At 35.3% G+C, this 14,608-nt stretch overlaps 1 long non-coding RNA gene across 1 annotated transcript; it reads right to left on the bottom strand.

Annotated features, from left to right (window-relative positions):
* Positions 1-5,544: 5,544 nt before the first annotated feature.
* LOC129729584 (uncharacterized) lies at positions 5,545-7,291 on the bottom strand. The gene is made up of 3 exons (XR_008728701.1): positions 7,245-7,291; positions 6,710-7,084; positions 5,545-6,638 (listed from the first exon to the last, which is right to left on the bottom strand). It is a non-coding gene; the product is annotated as an uncharacterized LOC129729584 (long non-coding RNA).
* Positions 7,292-14,608: the final 7,317 nt, after the last annotated feature.

The raw sequence follows: 14,608 nt of genomic DNA, 5'->3' as shown, positions 1-14,608 counted from the left end.
GCAAGTAGGATTCCCATCAGAAATAACCTGTCGTAACGAGTTTATACACTCAGCTGGATCAAACAAACAAATTCAGGTCAATTTTCTAGGCGAAGATAGAATCTACAACGTGTTTCAGAGGTTACTTCTGATGGAAATCTGACTAACGCCGATACACTGGCAGTGTTGTCAGAAAAAATGATTTGCAACATAAATTTCGACATACTCAACTTTAAACAGTTCTAGTATTTTTTTGGGACACCCTAGCTCTTTAGTGTCTTCGCCCAAGTTGTTAGGTAATAAAAAAACCTACCATTTGAAACCTATGGTTTTAGCCATTTTGAGATCTTTAGAATGGAAAATGCAAAAAAGTTGTTTTTTTCCATACAAATCTCCATATAAATTTGAAATCCAATGCGCCAAGCGGAGACAAAACCAATCGAATTCCGATAAATTTAGGATTGTTTGGGGTCCCAAATAGAAGAAAAAAAACTTGGTTCTGGCTTTCCGCTATCAAGTTTTGTTTTTTCCATATAACGATTCCCCACCCTGATGTGTATGTGTGTGTGTGTATGTGTGTGTATGTGTAAGTAACGTGTGTGTGTATATGTAAGTAACGTGTGTGTGTTTATGTAAGTAACGTGTGTGTATGTGTAAGTAACGTGTGTGTATGTGTATGTGTATGTGTGTGTATGTGTATGGGACTGACCAAAATTCATATTTTTCTAATCAATTTAACTACAAAAAGCTTTTTCTTGCGATTTTTTGAGAGCACCGAGTATGTGAAAAAGTTTTTGAGGTTTAAGCAAAAAGTGATGAGAAATTACATGGGACTGTCATGCATTTATGGGCAGTTCATGTGGGTATTGATATTTTTATGCTGTGGTTTATGACAGGTGTATGTGGTTTTTTGTGAAATGTTCATGGATTATTGTGTATGGTATTTGTACGTTTGGTGTGTGTTATATACTATGGCTATGGCAGAATTACATTTTTACACCCACCATAGTTCCACGGCAAGCCTACGTTTGTGCACTCAAGCACATACCCCTTAATTTTTGTTTTATTTTGGGGCCCTCAGTTAAAACTGGGCTCAAGCCCCCACAATCGTAAATCCGGCTCTGCATGTCACTATTTTTGCAAGGACAAATTAAACATGTGAAAATTGATGTTTGTCCCATATTTTTTAAAAATGAAATGTCGGGAAATTTTAATAAATTTTATCGGAAAAACCGGGAAATCAAAAATCGATTTTGAGTGGTAAAAATGATGATGATGATGATTTGTAGCATAGACTAAAGAAACATAGATATCCAAGTTGGAATTCGCTGCATATAATCTCAAGGCCAGTGTTATGAAAATGACTGCAAGACAATGACAGCAAATTTTCAACTGATCCGGCTCTCATTGTATTGCACAGCTCTCTCTGTTCCCCACACGTTCGGTAAACAGTCCAACAGCAACTGACGACAGCACACATGCAACTCCATACGGGCTGTTAGTTTTCATCTCCTAATGTCTGTTGGTTATTACAAGCTGTCGTAAATGACAGCCTATAATCTTCCGACATCCTTCAGCACGAATCCGAGCGGGATGTCAGGTGATTATGATACACGACAGTAAGGCCGATGAAAGAATAATGGGGAATAATATCAACAATGGAAACGGTTTGCTTTGTATTCAATATGCCACCGGCCTGTGAAAAAGGAGAAACGAAAAAATGCGAGTCGATGACAGCCGCAGCCGATAAGCAGACTGTCACACTGAGCAAACTAGGCTGTCATGTCCGAAAGAACAAAATACACACGCAAGAATGAGCTGTCGTACGCAACACAAGACAGTTTCTTTGCCTTGTGTAAGCTGTAGTTGTATGTGAGCTCTCATGAACAGCTCATGCGTGAGGCTGTTAGAGTAAAAAGAGAGAAAAGTCGTCAGTATAATGTCGCTCTCCAGTAATTCTCCTAAGCTTGCTCAAGGCAACAGTAAGAACTTGCCATCTGTAGGCCGTTGGGTGAACTAAAGCATATCCACAAGGAAAAATACCATGGTTCTTCTTATCATGTCAGTGGTGAGCTTGAACAGATTCGCACACCCAGTAAAATATATGTTACTTTCAATCGAATTTGTACGGCGGTTTTCAGTCGACTATTATATATGGTCTAAATGATTTGCAATTTCAATTTATTACAACAATATTGCGACTTTCACATCAGTTTAGACTACCCCGTAATACACGATTATCACAGTCGAATCTCGCACACGATTTCGCAGTTATGGGCGATAGGTATCGACACTACCGATATCGAAACGTTTTTTTTTCGATACTACCGATATCAAAACAGAAATATTTTATTATATTGACAAAGATACTTCATCATGACTGCTACCTTGATAGGTAAATGAGGAATCACTCCAGCAATGCTCAGTGCTTGATACCAATATATATATATATTAAATTGAAAGAAGTACCGTTATTCAAAAGTATCGAAACTCGGTATCACCCAATCAATCTTGTAACACTTGATTTTGTTTTGATTTTCAACCCCGCCTTCAACATAATTTTCAACTAAAGCATGCTCAAAATTACATATTAAATGTTGCGAATGAATAACAAAACAAAAACTGAACCAAACAAAACTACCACTGCACTACTAAGGTGTCAGTTCAAGAGAGCGAAATAAGAAATTAGGATATGAATGATTATCACGAAAGTCTAAATATTCATGCAAGGGGCAATACTAAAAAAATATAGTTGGCTCCGTAAAACATTAATTTGTATTGTGCCATGTCGAATAAATGTTGTGTGAACAAAAAAAAAAAACAATACTAAAAAGCGAATCTCGCGTAATTTTTAAATTAGCGTGAGTTACAAGTGTAAACATCTTAGAGATACTCTAATCAAATTGGAGAAGGTGACGAAGAGAAAATAAAAGCCTCGCATTCTTTTTATTTACTGAACTATAAAAAAGTGCAGAAAATGTTTAAGTTCACAGAAGAGATCAGTAATATTCATTTCTGGGCTCGTCTAGTGAATGTTTTTCAACTGTATTTCGGCAAAAAAGTAAACCAACATCAGCATTCTTTCATAAAATTACAGAATGGCCAGGTAATTTTCAAATTTACTGAACGTGACCGTAATAAAAATTACCGAACAATTAAAACGAAAATAACGAATAAACGAACCTCATACATTGACAATTTTATCATTTACTCTTTTAGTCATGTTGTAATAAATTATTATTATCTTGGCCATATAGATTTGTTTGTTAAAAACATCGCACAAATCTGACCAACCCTAAAAAAAATAGCAATTACCCTAATATTTTTCTGTGTGTGCGCATAAAATGTAGTTCACCCAACCGCCATCATAATCGGAGTGGCGCCACATTTCTGTTGCCCGTATTGTTGGTTGAGTTGGATATCTATGTTTCAATAATCTAAGTTTGTAGGCAGCATTTCAACCTATAGAGTTCTCCAAGCGAAAACACACAAACACTACGACACGGCCCGCTTTACCCTGTATATTGAAATTTGTGAGAGTGTGAATCAAACTCGGTAGTTTTTTATGCTCTCTTTCAGATGACAGTTCTCACAGGTGACAAAAAATTCTTACAGCTAACAAAAAATAAATCGTAAACATCGCACTAATACAAACGCACCTGGAGAACTCTATTGGCGATTCAATGCAAAACTAAAAACGACCGTGCGACTTCTGGATTTGACGTTTAGAACGAGAAAAATGATGATAAATTCAATATTTAACTAAGACTGATATACACAGGAGACTGTTTTTCATGCGATATTTGCGTAAAATAGATGTTCTTGACGTCAATAACAATACAGGTTAGAAACTTTCAGCAGCATCTAGTAGACTGATTGCTGTCAAGAAAATACATATGAAATTGCAAATATATGAAATCCGGTTCCATTTCTAATATGAGGTTGTTTTTACAGGAGTTGGTAGGTACAAAGCGTGTTGGAATTGCATTTTTTTAGTTCAAATCTACCGTTTAGTGGAAAAAATTACAAGGGTTGTATGCTAAGCCACAACTGCAAGGTTGACGTAGAACTACATAAGGTTTTTTTTTTACATTATTTACATTGTATTGAATATGTTAAAAACTTTGTGCAAAATAGGAGTTGAAGTGCTGCAGATTAAAATAATATTTTTATTTTTATTCTAGCGCAAAACGACAAATATTAAATCTTCAATAATTCGTTCGTACATACATCACTGAACAGAAACGGAACAAAGACTATACAACATGTTTCAACAGTCATAGTGCATGCAGATTAAAATAACATTTCGATTTTATTTCTAGCTCAAAACGAGAAAATATTAAATCTTTAATAATTCGTTGTCCTTATAAAGATTGTTGATTTTCAATTTCATATTGTATATAATGTTGATCGCATCTATGTGGTACCCCGAAAGAGGGTATTATTTAAAGCATTTCTCTGATAACACAGGCGAAAGCTATTTTCACACTAAAAAAATTGCCGACCCATGTATTTTTAAAGCCAGAATCCCAAAACGTTTGTGTGATGTCAAATTTTTTTTGTCTGTATTTTTATATATATATATATATATATATATATATATATATATATATATATATATATATATATATATATATATATATATATATATATATATATATATATATATATATATATATATATATATATATATATATATATATATATATATATATATATATATATATTATTTTTATTTTGTCTGTATTTTTTATATATATATTTTTTTTGTCTGTATTTTTGAGGTTTTCAGCCTGCGGCTGGTTCGCCTCATAGCTGTATATATCAGCCTTGGCAAAAATTTAAATCTATCATTATTTTTTAGTTCTGAAGTACAAATCCAGAAATCGCACGGTCGTTTTGAGTTTCCCGTAAATCGCCAGTTGGTAGATCAAAATAGATTCAATACATCAGCGCCAGCTATGTGACAAACGGAGCTTTTAGTTGCATATAACCTAAGAAGGTGTTCTATGGCTTTTATTTCGTCTCCACTCTGTCAGTCTGACTGCTGTGTTTTTTGGTTTTAAACAGCGATGCCAGACTGGAAGACATGTCTTCAAATGGAAGACATTTCCCCGCGGTGAAGACATCCTTGTTTGTGAAGACAAATGGTAGACATTGAAAAATATGTGCAGACACTACAATACATGGGATTATGACCCGCGTTTTGCAGAGGTGGAGATCTTTTTTGCTCGTCAGTTTTCGATTTGCCGGTATTTTTTTTTCAACATTCGGTTCGGTTTTAAGGAGCCATTTCGGGTTGGAAGACATATTTTTCGGATCGTGAAGACATTTGAAAAAATTACCTGGCATCCCTGGTTTTGAAGTTTTTGTGTGAGAAAAGGAAAAGAAATATTTTTACTTTGCATCTCTACCTTTGCATCAAATGTAACAATCAATTCTTAACGAGATTTCCTGAAAGCGCGAGTAAGTAAGCATTGAAATATTCTGCAACGCTTAACAGAACCAATTTTGGTGCGTGTAAAGAATTAATAACTAAAGATAAGTCGAAGTTAGCTTGTCACAGTAACGATTTTTTTTCTGTTTGACCGCTATTTGATATAGAATATATATAAAAAGGTTAGATTTTACGGTAGATCATTGCTATTTTTGTAAGTATCAAGGGGAAAAATATTTAAACGAGTTGCAGAAAATCGACGAACCCGCAGTATTACGAATCAGGTATTGGTTATTTTTACTACTATGTTACAATCAATGCGAGACGTTTGTTATTAAATGTTAAAACGACGTGATTGATTTATTTTACTTTATTCAAAACGGTGATGCCTTTAATTTATAAAAGATATCGATAGCCATATTGGGCTCCGATATATAATGTATTTTGCAATAAGACAGTGAGGTTATAATATCCGGTAAGTCTAGGGATTGATTGTTTATTATTTTCAATGTTTAATTTTGGGCCTCTGATTAAGTATAATCTTGATATATCCGGATTATCAATATCATAGGTCTGCCTAAACTTTAACAATAGTTTTGACTCTACAGGTACATGTCAGGTTTTTACACACAAACTTGTAACTAGAATAAGCATATAGTATATGCCTGATCTTATTTATCGGTGTCCTGATAAATAAAGTAACATCATTCGAACAAATATTTTAAACAAAGGTTACAACGTACACATGCAAAAAAAAAAACGAAAGTAATGCAGACTATATATTACAGTAAAAGTGTCCTAAGTATATAACTGTAATGAAAAATGAAGGAGTGCAAATTTAGAAGTGTCAAACAAGCAAATTGATGTTGCCAACAATGTTACTTGTGGCAAAACTGTTAGCTTTCTGTATTACAAAAAAGAAATAATTCGAGCTAATTAAAAGTATTTATCAAAAAGTTACACCGATATACAAGGTTGCTTGACAACATACGTTGATCATATAGGTCTGTGTATAATTATTCTTGTTTTGGATCTGTTATAGGTAAATCAGCACGAAAAAATGTAGGCTCGTAAACACGGTATCTCTATCTCGAGAAAAAACTATTTGATGACTTGCACATAAGACACTGTTATATCTAATTTTCATTACTTTCCTCTTTTGTCTTTGTACGTAGTTGCCATCGTTTAGAATATTCATAAATCGTCATACTTTTTGGGTCTTCTGAAAATGGAAATGCATTCGATTTTTGTATGTGTAGTTTTAATCAGACCGGTTAACGCGAATAAACCTACCTAATGATGCTGAAAAGTATTCTTCATTTCCTTGTTTATGCTATTTCCTGTTTATTTTGTTTATGTAACTGCTTGTGCTATTTACATCTGAATTTAATCTAAAATTGAAAGAGGTGGAAATATTGTACGCGAACCGGTTTCATTTTTCGCCTTCTTAAAGTTCACTAATATTTTTCAAGTTGTGGTTCGTACACATTTTCATAGCACTGACTGCAATGACTCAGTTTATATTAGTTTTGAACTATTTTCGTTATTCGTTATTCGCGACTACGAACCTTAAAGAGGTTTCAAAGACCGATTGCACCTACGCGAACTCTCATATACGATTGTCAAAATGTGCGTGATGACATAAGCAAAAATATATCCTTCTAAAAACTAAACAAATATCAGCACCTTCGTAATGTTGAATACTACAGACGGTTTTATATACAAATTTGCAGAAAGAAAACCAGTATATATAGCAACACTAATAATATTCTGTTAAAACAATTCTCTAAAATTAAAAAAAATTGAGATTGTTCCATTAAATACTTACAAAATTTTAATATTCAATGCATCGTGATATCCAACATTACGAACACATTTTTCGATGAAAACATAACCCAGGTGTGTTACACAAAATTTATAGGGTGAGATGGGGCAATATGGGTCAGTGCCTTTTTTGAGCGTGAAATAACTTTTTTTGTGATGACACTAATTTTGCATGATGCGTAACGTATTTTCGACTATGTATCACGTGTTCATAGTTCATATTTGCATATTGCTTGTTTTTAATAAATAAAATATTTTTTCGTTTCTTACGCGATTCACACTTTGAAAAAACGTATATAATTTGAAGTAAACCTTTATTGCAGCAGCAGTTATGCTCATTATGTACTAAATAAGATGCTTATACCATAAATAAATGTAAAATAATCATGAATAACACAATCGTGAACTAAATTAAAGATTGGGGCAGCATGGGTCACCAAAGACGAGGCAGTATAGTTCGCATCGACAGCTGATTTTTCATAGATACCGTTTCAGTTTTAAGGCTAGATTTTAAGCAAATGGTGTTGTCACTCCGAAAAAAACTTTCATTGCTCCAATAACCCGACAGTAGAGAAAATCTTCAAAATGCTGCGGAAAATAATCGTCGAGAGAAATTTAACCCCTTCGGCGGTATAACATGGACGAGATGACCTCATATTTTTGTTATCTATAAAGAGAAAGCATTTTTCTTGCTATCCATAAAAAGTTTATTGAGATTTGATCATAATGTCGTGCTGTTTGAGAGGGTGACCCATCTTACCCCTCCAAATGACCCATCTTGCCCCGCCTTTTTTACAGTGCAAAAAAAAAACAACCTTTTCTAAAAATTCTGTAAAAGCAAACCAAACCCGATTTTTGTTATGTTTTAGCGTTATTCTATAAAATATACATAACATCAATATAATCATCTGAAAAGTACACGCAGAGAAAATAACTATTGAGTTCCATAAGAACCCCTTATGATTTTGCACCACAAGGATTCCTTATAGGAGTCATAGGTTTGTCTTATAAAATGAAGGGGAAATTTTATTCTCGACTACTAACAATTTTCATAAGTCATACTTATAAAATTTATTGGTCGTATGTATGCATGATATAAGAACAGACATATCAAAATCATAGCTTTTCAATATGAATTCCATGAAGAGATTGATATGAATATTATTGGCTGGTTCTTATAAAGCTCATAATTGCTGCCATGAAATTTATAATACCAGGGTATGTTAACATGTTTTGTTAAAAAAAACTTTTTTACTCTAGATCTTATTTATTCTTTACTCACAAATGTCGCAAATATATAATATATAGGTTTTGAAATTCGGGAAACAAGTTCGCCTTTGATTCCTCTTGCCGAATGTCGTTAGCGTTGTCCTCTTTAATGATCACAAGATTTAATAGTCGCTAGAATAAATATAGATGACATGATGTAATGGTAGAATTTGTGGAGAGGTACTTACAGTTTTTGCTCCAATTTTCAACAAGTGACACCAGCTGTGCAAATTTAAGCTTAGCTTTATCCAATACCTTTAAGCACTTATCTGACGGTGCACAAGCAATAGGAACAAAAATTCTGGTCTGCCATTTTGCAGATTTAATAAGATATGACTATGGAATTTTCAGAATGTTGACGTTAATGAAAATCATAAGTTACGCGTATGGGATGCATAGGGGAAAGTAGGTAAAGACGGACACCCTAAGGTTTAATCTAGATAATTACTTAGGTATTGCTATTTAGATCGCAGTAGTCATACAAATTGAAACTTAAGGGCATTTGTTTTCATAATCATTTTTGGTATTAGTGAACTTCCTCCAAGTTTTATGTGTTTTGGGTCTTCAAATATAAGACTACAAATTGCTGTTTTTTTGACATGGTTGGGAAAGACGGACACTTGGGGTGGGTAAGATGGACACTACGAAGGTAAAGGTGGACACTCACAAAAAAGATGTAGTACGTTAAGTATTCGTTTGATTTATGTGTTAAGTGATGGCCATACATTACTCTACGTTATTAGAGTCCATCTATACACCACGTGAACAGTTTGAGAGGATGGGTTTCGATGAAGGCGAAAATTCTCCGCCTATATGGCCTGTTCTAACTGTTAAGTGATTAATATCTGCTGGTTTCTCTCGCGGGTGTACTTTGTGAACATCTGTAGTACACAACAGATGCTACATGTAAAAATTCTTGGAAAATTCGTGTGTCCATCTTTCCCTATCTTAGTGTGTCCGTCTTGCCCGACCTGGTTGTAAATTTTTCAAACGATCGTAGTTCTTCATCGGAACATCGAAAATCTGCTGGATTTTCACTAGAAAACCGAGGAAAGACTAATTAATCATTTTACTATTGTGAACAAATGAAAACACGTAAGTTTCACGAGTTTTTCACTATTTTCCGTGGAATAAAAATTACATCAAATTGCGCGTTCACGAAAATATTCTTTGTTTTACTTACAAAGTTGACAGTTTGTTTGCTGAAAACCGACAATGCAACTCAAAAGCATTAACACACTATAAAGAAGGTATTCGCATCACTCAACTATCATAATACATTCTAGTTTGTGAAATATTGAAAGTGTCCATCTTACCCGCAGTGTCCGTCTTTACCTACTTTCCCCTATATCGTTTATATGAAAATCCCAAAATATACTTATGAAATATATAAGCTTGATATGTAATGCATAAGTGTCTAATGAAATCAAAATTATGCATGTTCATAAGTTGTAACTTATGAAATTTTTAAGTGTTTTTCTCTCAGTGTAGACCGAAACTTACTTCAGTTACGAGATATTGAAAATCTGGCTTAGGTGACCCATCTTGCCCCACCTTACCCTACTGATTACTGATTGCATACCTATTCTGTTAGTTCTGTTACAAAACTACCACGCATAAGAATGTTTACTTTACACACTTGGAGCCTCGATTTGACGATTCACTTGAAGTTTTTGACCTCACTGTTTATGCCTCTCTATACTGCCGCTCCAAGTATAACTGTCCCATATACTGGGCAAACTAGAGATGTAACGGATATCCGCATCCGCAATTGCGGAACATCCACATGAAAATTGACATCCGCATCAACATCTGCATCCGTAATCACATATCCGCATCATACTATGCGGATATTGCAAAAAATATCGCTTCATAAAATATTGCAGGAAAATTTTCCTTGGTGTATTTACTGCTCGCCCAAATAACTTTTGCACTGGGGAGGGGCATGGTTATGTGAAAAAAAAAAAAAAAAAAAACAAAATATAACACCATTGTGCCATTGTCCGCACGTTTTTGCTGTTCGCACATTCTTTTATTTTTTACCCTTTTGCAGTGCTACTCAATTGAGAAAACCTGCTCTGTGTTATACACACTTTAAACTGGATCTTGAGCTCGGCAAAAAAACATCCGAGTTCACTCGGCACTTTTGGATTCAACCAAATCTCAGCAAAAAAAATGCCGGTTGCCGACAGTCGTCAGATCATTTTGCCGAGACTTCGTCCAAAAAACTTAGCTTGACGATTCTCGTCTCTACTTTTGCCGAATTTATCGTAAAACACTGTTGATGCCGAGGTCAGCAAAAACATTACTGGTATCTCGGCACAAATTTTACTCGTTGTCTTGTTTCGGTAATACAGCTGTCATTCTCATGAACGAGCTACCGCCATTTTTCTTAGTGCAAATTTATGCGTGTTACGGGTGAGCAAACAGGAAGCAGATACAAGTTTGGCTGAAATTTGTGTAAATTACAAGTGTTTACAATCTGGTAGTGCTTTCTGTCTTCTCCTTCAAACTTAGTAACCTACTGCATTCCTCATCGACTTATCATATTCTCCTGCAAGCTATCTCTCTAACCGCGTGTAACGTGCTATAGTCTATGATATGATCGAAGCTTTATTCGCTCGATTTTGACCCAGTTTTGACCTGCCGTGCTGCCCGAAGCGCACTGTAAAATTTGTCAGCTTCAACCCACCACCGCACGTGCTAAATTCGTAAACAATTATTTGGCATCTCTTTCTTACTTGCGTCTTAAATGGCGATGACGTTTCATTATTCGCTAATTCGCTAATAGTTTAAAATATTATCGAATAGTAATAGTTTATAATATTATCGAAAAAAAAAAAACAATATGGGACAAAATATGCGAGTACATTTTAAAAGTACTCGCAAATTTCGTTCCATCACATTCAACCAGCAACCGGCAGTATCACTGGCAACGTAGATTGTACTACAGAAAAACAACATTAGTATTGTTAATTGGATGACATACTTCTATATGCCTGAAATTATCCGATGTACACTAATCTGGTGCAAGATTATTTGTTCGAAGTTTGTACCACTACGCAGTGGGACTGTAATGCGGGTACTTTCAATATGGGACAAACACAACTTGGTATTTTTTCCATGTTTTTCCATACAAAAGTATCAATTTTAGATTTTTTTCCGGAAAATATGAAAACAATTAAGTCGTTTCCTGATGATAACTCAAAAGTGGCAAAAAACATGGGACAGTTATGCGGGTACCGGCAGATTAGTTGAGAGAATTCGTTATCGATATTGTTTTTGGCGTTTTGCATCTGTAGGATTAGTACAACGATGCGCCGTGCCCCAGTGCTGAGTCGAGAAAATTTCCAGCTCGAAAAGATCCTTGACCGAATGTCGGGAATCGTACCCGATTTCACAACCGTGTAAGAGAGCTAGCCGATCGACATCGCTAACCACACGGGGACCACTTCACGTTTTTTTCGATGCACACCCTGGATTTTCATCGTCACCAACCCAACGCCGACAAAGGTGAAGTGATCCACTCACAACCAACTCAAACTGGCCTAGATTCAATCCTAGCCAATGCCGAACGATTTTCTGAGGCGAAAAATATTTGGTATCATGCCTTCCATCGCATAAGGAAGTAAATCCGGTGGCGCCGGTCTGTTAATCATGGGGTCGTTGGTTAGGGTCTTGGGTGGAGTAGCCTTCCCGGGCGTCTGTGATAAGCAACAGTGGCGGAGCTAGATTGTCGAAAAATAAGCGAAAATAAAAAAGTCGTAACTTAAGCTTGAAATGGTTTTAAAAAAAAAATCCTGGAACAAATGTCAGAAAATGATTTCAATTAATTGACGTTCCAAAAGACCAGAAATAATATAATTTTAAATTTAATTAAAAAAATAAAAGCTAACCGAAAGCATTTTTAACACAAAATAATAACAATACAGTAAAATTGTTCGCATTGTTATTCTTATTTATTTTTTCGTTTTCATAACCTTTAAACAATTCAATCGTTAATCGTGAAAACCGAGGAAAACCGGGAATTTCTAATTGGAAATCCACTGGCCTCCCTGATATCAGTAATTTTAGCACGACTTATAATCCTAATCAGACCCGGATTTGAGGGGGGGCAAAGGGGGCAAATGCCCCGAGCCTCCCGCCGGTTCAAGGGGCCCCCCTAGACCTGGGGCGCCCTTTTTTTTTGCTCGTCAACTTCCAGAACGTTACCTCTAAATGTTTTAAGAAAACAGGGCCTCACAAACAAATTTGCCCCGGGCCCCCCAGCGCCTTAATCCGGCCCTGGTCCTAATCATATTACGAGTCTAGTAACTCGACTCCAATCGAGCGAAAATTCCCACAGGAATTGATTTGAACTTGGTTCGATTAAAAACTCATGTAGTCGACTTACTCGAACAACTCGACTCGACTACTATAATAGCAATTATGGTCAGTCTAGTAAAGTGACTTTCGATTCGCCATATGTAATAGTACCCGTCCGGTTCGAGTTTGAAAATTGTTAAGGGTGAGTTCAGGTTTGGTTTGAGTTTGGGTTTGGGTTCGAAAACCCGACTATACAGTCTATTAAATCTCGGGTTCGGGTTTCATAGAAATAAAATTTTTGGGTTCGGGCTTGATAAAAAGAAGTTTCGGGTTCGGATTTCAACCAAAAAAAAACATCAAACCCGACCATCTCTATGTAATAGGGCAAATAATTTGTATCTCCATTTGCATGTTATAAAAGTATTCAATCAGTTTTTATTTCTAGATTGCAATCAATACTCTGCTAATATTGGTGAAACATGTATAGCTGAAGAATCCGATGACGACGAAGAAGAATGGAACTACATCAAAGGCGATAAGAAAATTCAGGGTCATTTAGAAGATGCTGGAAAACTAAAAACGAACGACAAGAATCAAACCAATGAGCAAAAGTCAAACGATTTACTAGAGGTGTCAACAGCAAAAGCAAACGTTGAATTTGTGCAACAACTTGCCGATTCATCAAATTCTAGATGCATTTCTCTGAACTCAGAAAATAACCTTTGGATAGAGGAAAAAAACGAATCAAAACCAAACGAAGGCCTGAAAACACAATCCAAAAACTCGGAGGATTCATTAGAGCAGGTATCAAAATAATCTTAGTCATTTTTGGCAATTTCATCTCAAAAGTAAACATTTTATTGTGGTCTACAAAAAATAACGTATACCAATATGCTTGTATATATTGGGTATTTATAACTCTATTTTCTTATGCTGCCTGTGTAGCAGCAATCATTTTATTTGTCCCACATGAACAACCAAACTAGCCAAAATGAAAAATGCTAATGAGAGTCTTAGATAGCAGTTAGTATTGCGGACGTGACTATGACTGCAGCAGTAAATTACAAACACTAAGTTCACTTATAGGAATCAAACTATGTTCATAAAACCAGCTCCGCAGTCCTTCTGTCTGTGATTTTTGATTGGTAATTCAACTGACAATTTGTATTCTTTTATCGACCATGTTAGCTCTTATTCATGTAAAATTTTTCCATCGGCTTCCTTCACCTCAGAATACAGTATATCATCGAATTTCAGTTCGATACTTTTGCGTTTAGCAACTGATATCTGCTGGGTTAAGTCAAGAATGTCTGATTCGAAGTCCGATTGGCATTTTCGCAGTCCGATTTCAATTCCGGAGCGCGTAATGCTTTCGGGTCTTGAAAAAACAAGGCTAAAAACAAACCTTAGCGTGATTTAAAACACAAGCAGTAAATCGTCTGCTCGATCTTTCCGCTCCCGTTTTACGCACAACCAGTTTTGTCACATTTTCATCTGTACTGGGAGCTCTTTTATCTGTACTATTTCCGGATGAAATTGTACCTACCATAGTTTTTTAGTTTGATTTTTTTTTCAAAACAACTACAACGATGTTTGTTTTTTTTTTGTTTTAACCCTTTAACGGGCCGAGGCTAGAAAAATGTCATTAAATTTTATTGTTTATTTCTGATCACTTATCATAGCTCGTAACTATCAAACAGAAAAAACGAAAGTTGTTGGTGGCAATATAGTTACCACTGCCTTATAACGGGTTAAGAAAACTGTGACTAATAGTTTTTTTCCTAACCATTTAAA

This window comes from Wyeomyia smithii, chromosome 3, assembly GCF_029784165.1.
Source record: "Wyeomyia smithii strain HCP4-BCI-WySm-NY-G18 chromosome 3, ASM2978416v1, whole genome shotgun sequence".
Lineage (NCBI taxonomy): Eukaryota > Metazoa > Arthropoda > Insecta > Diptera > Culicidae > Wyeomyia > Wyeomyia smithii.
Note: the sequence above shows the minus strand (reverse complement) of the source record. Positions and strands in the feature narration are given on the sequence as shown.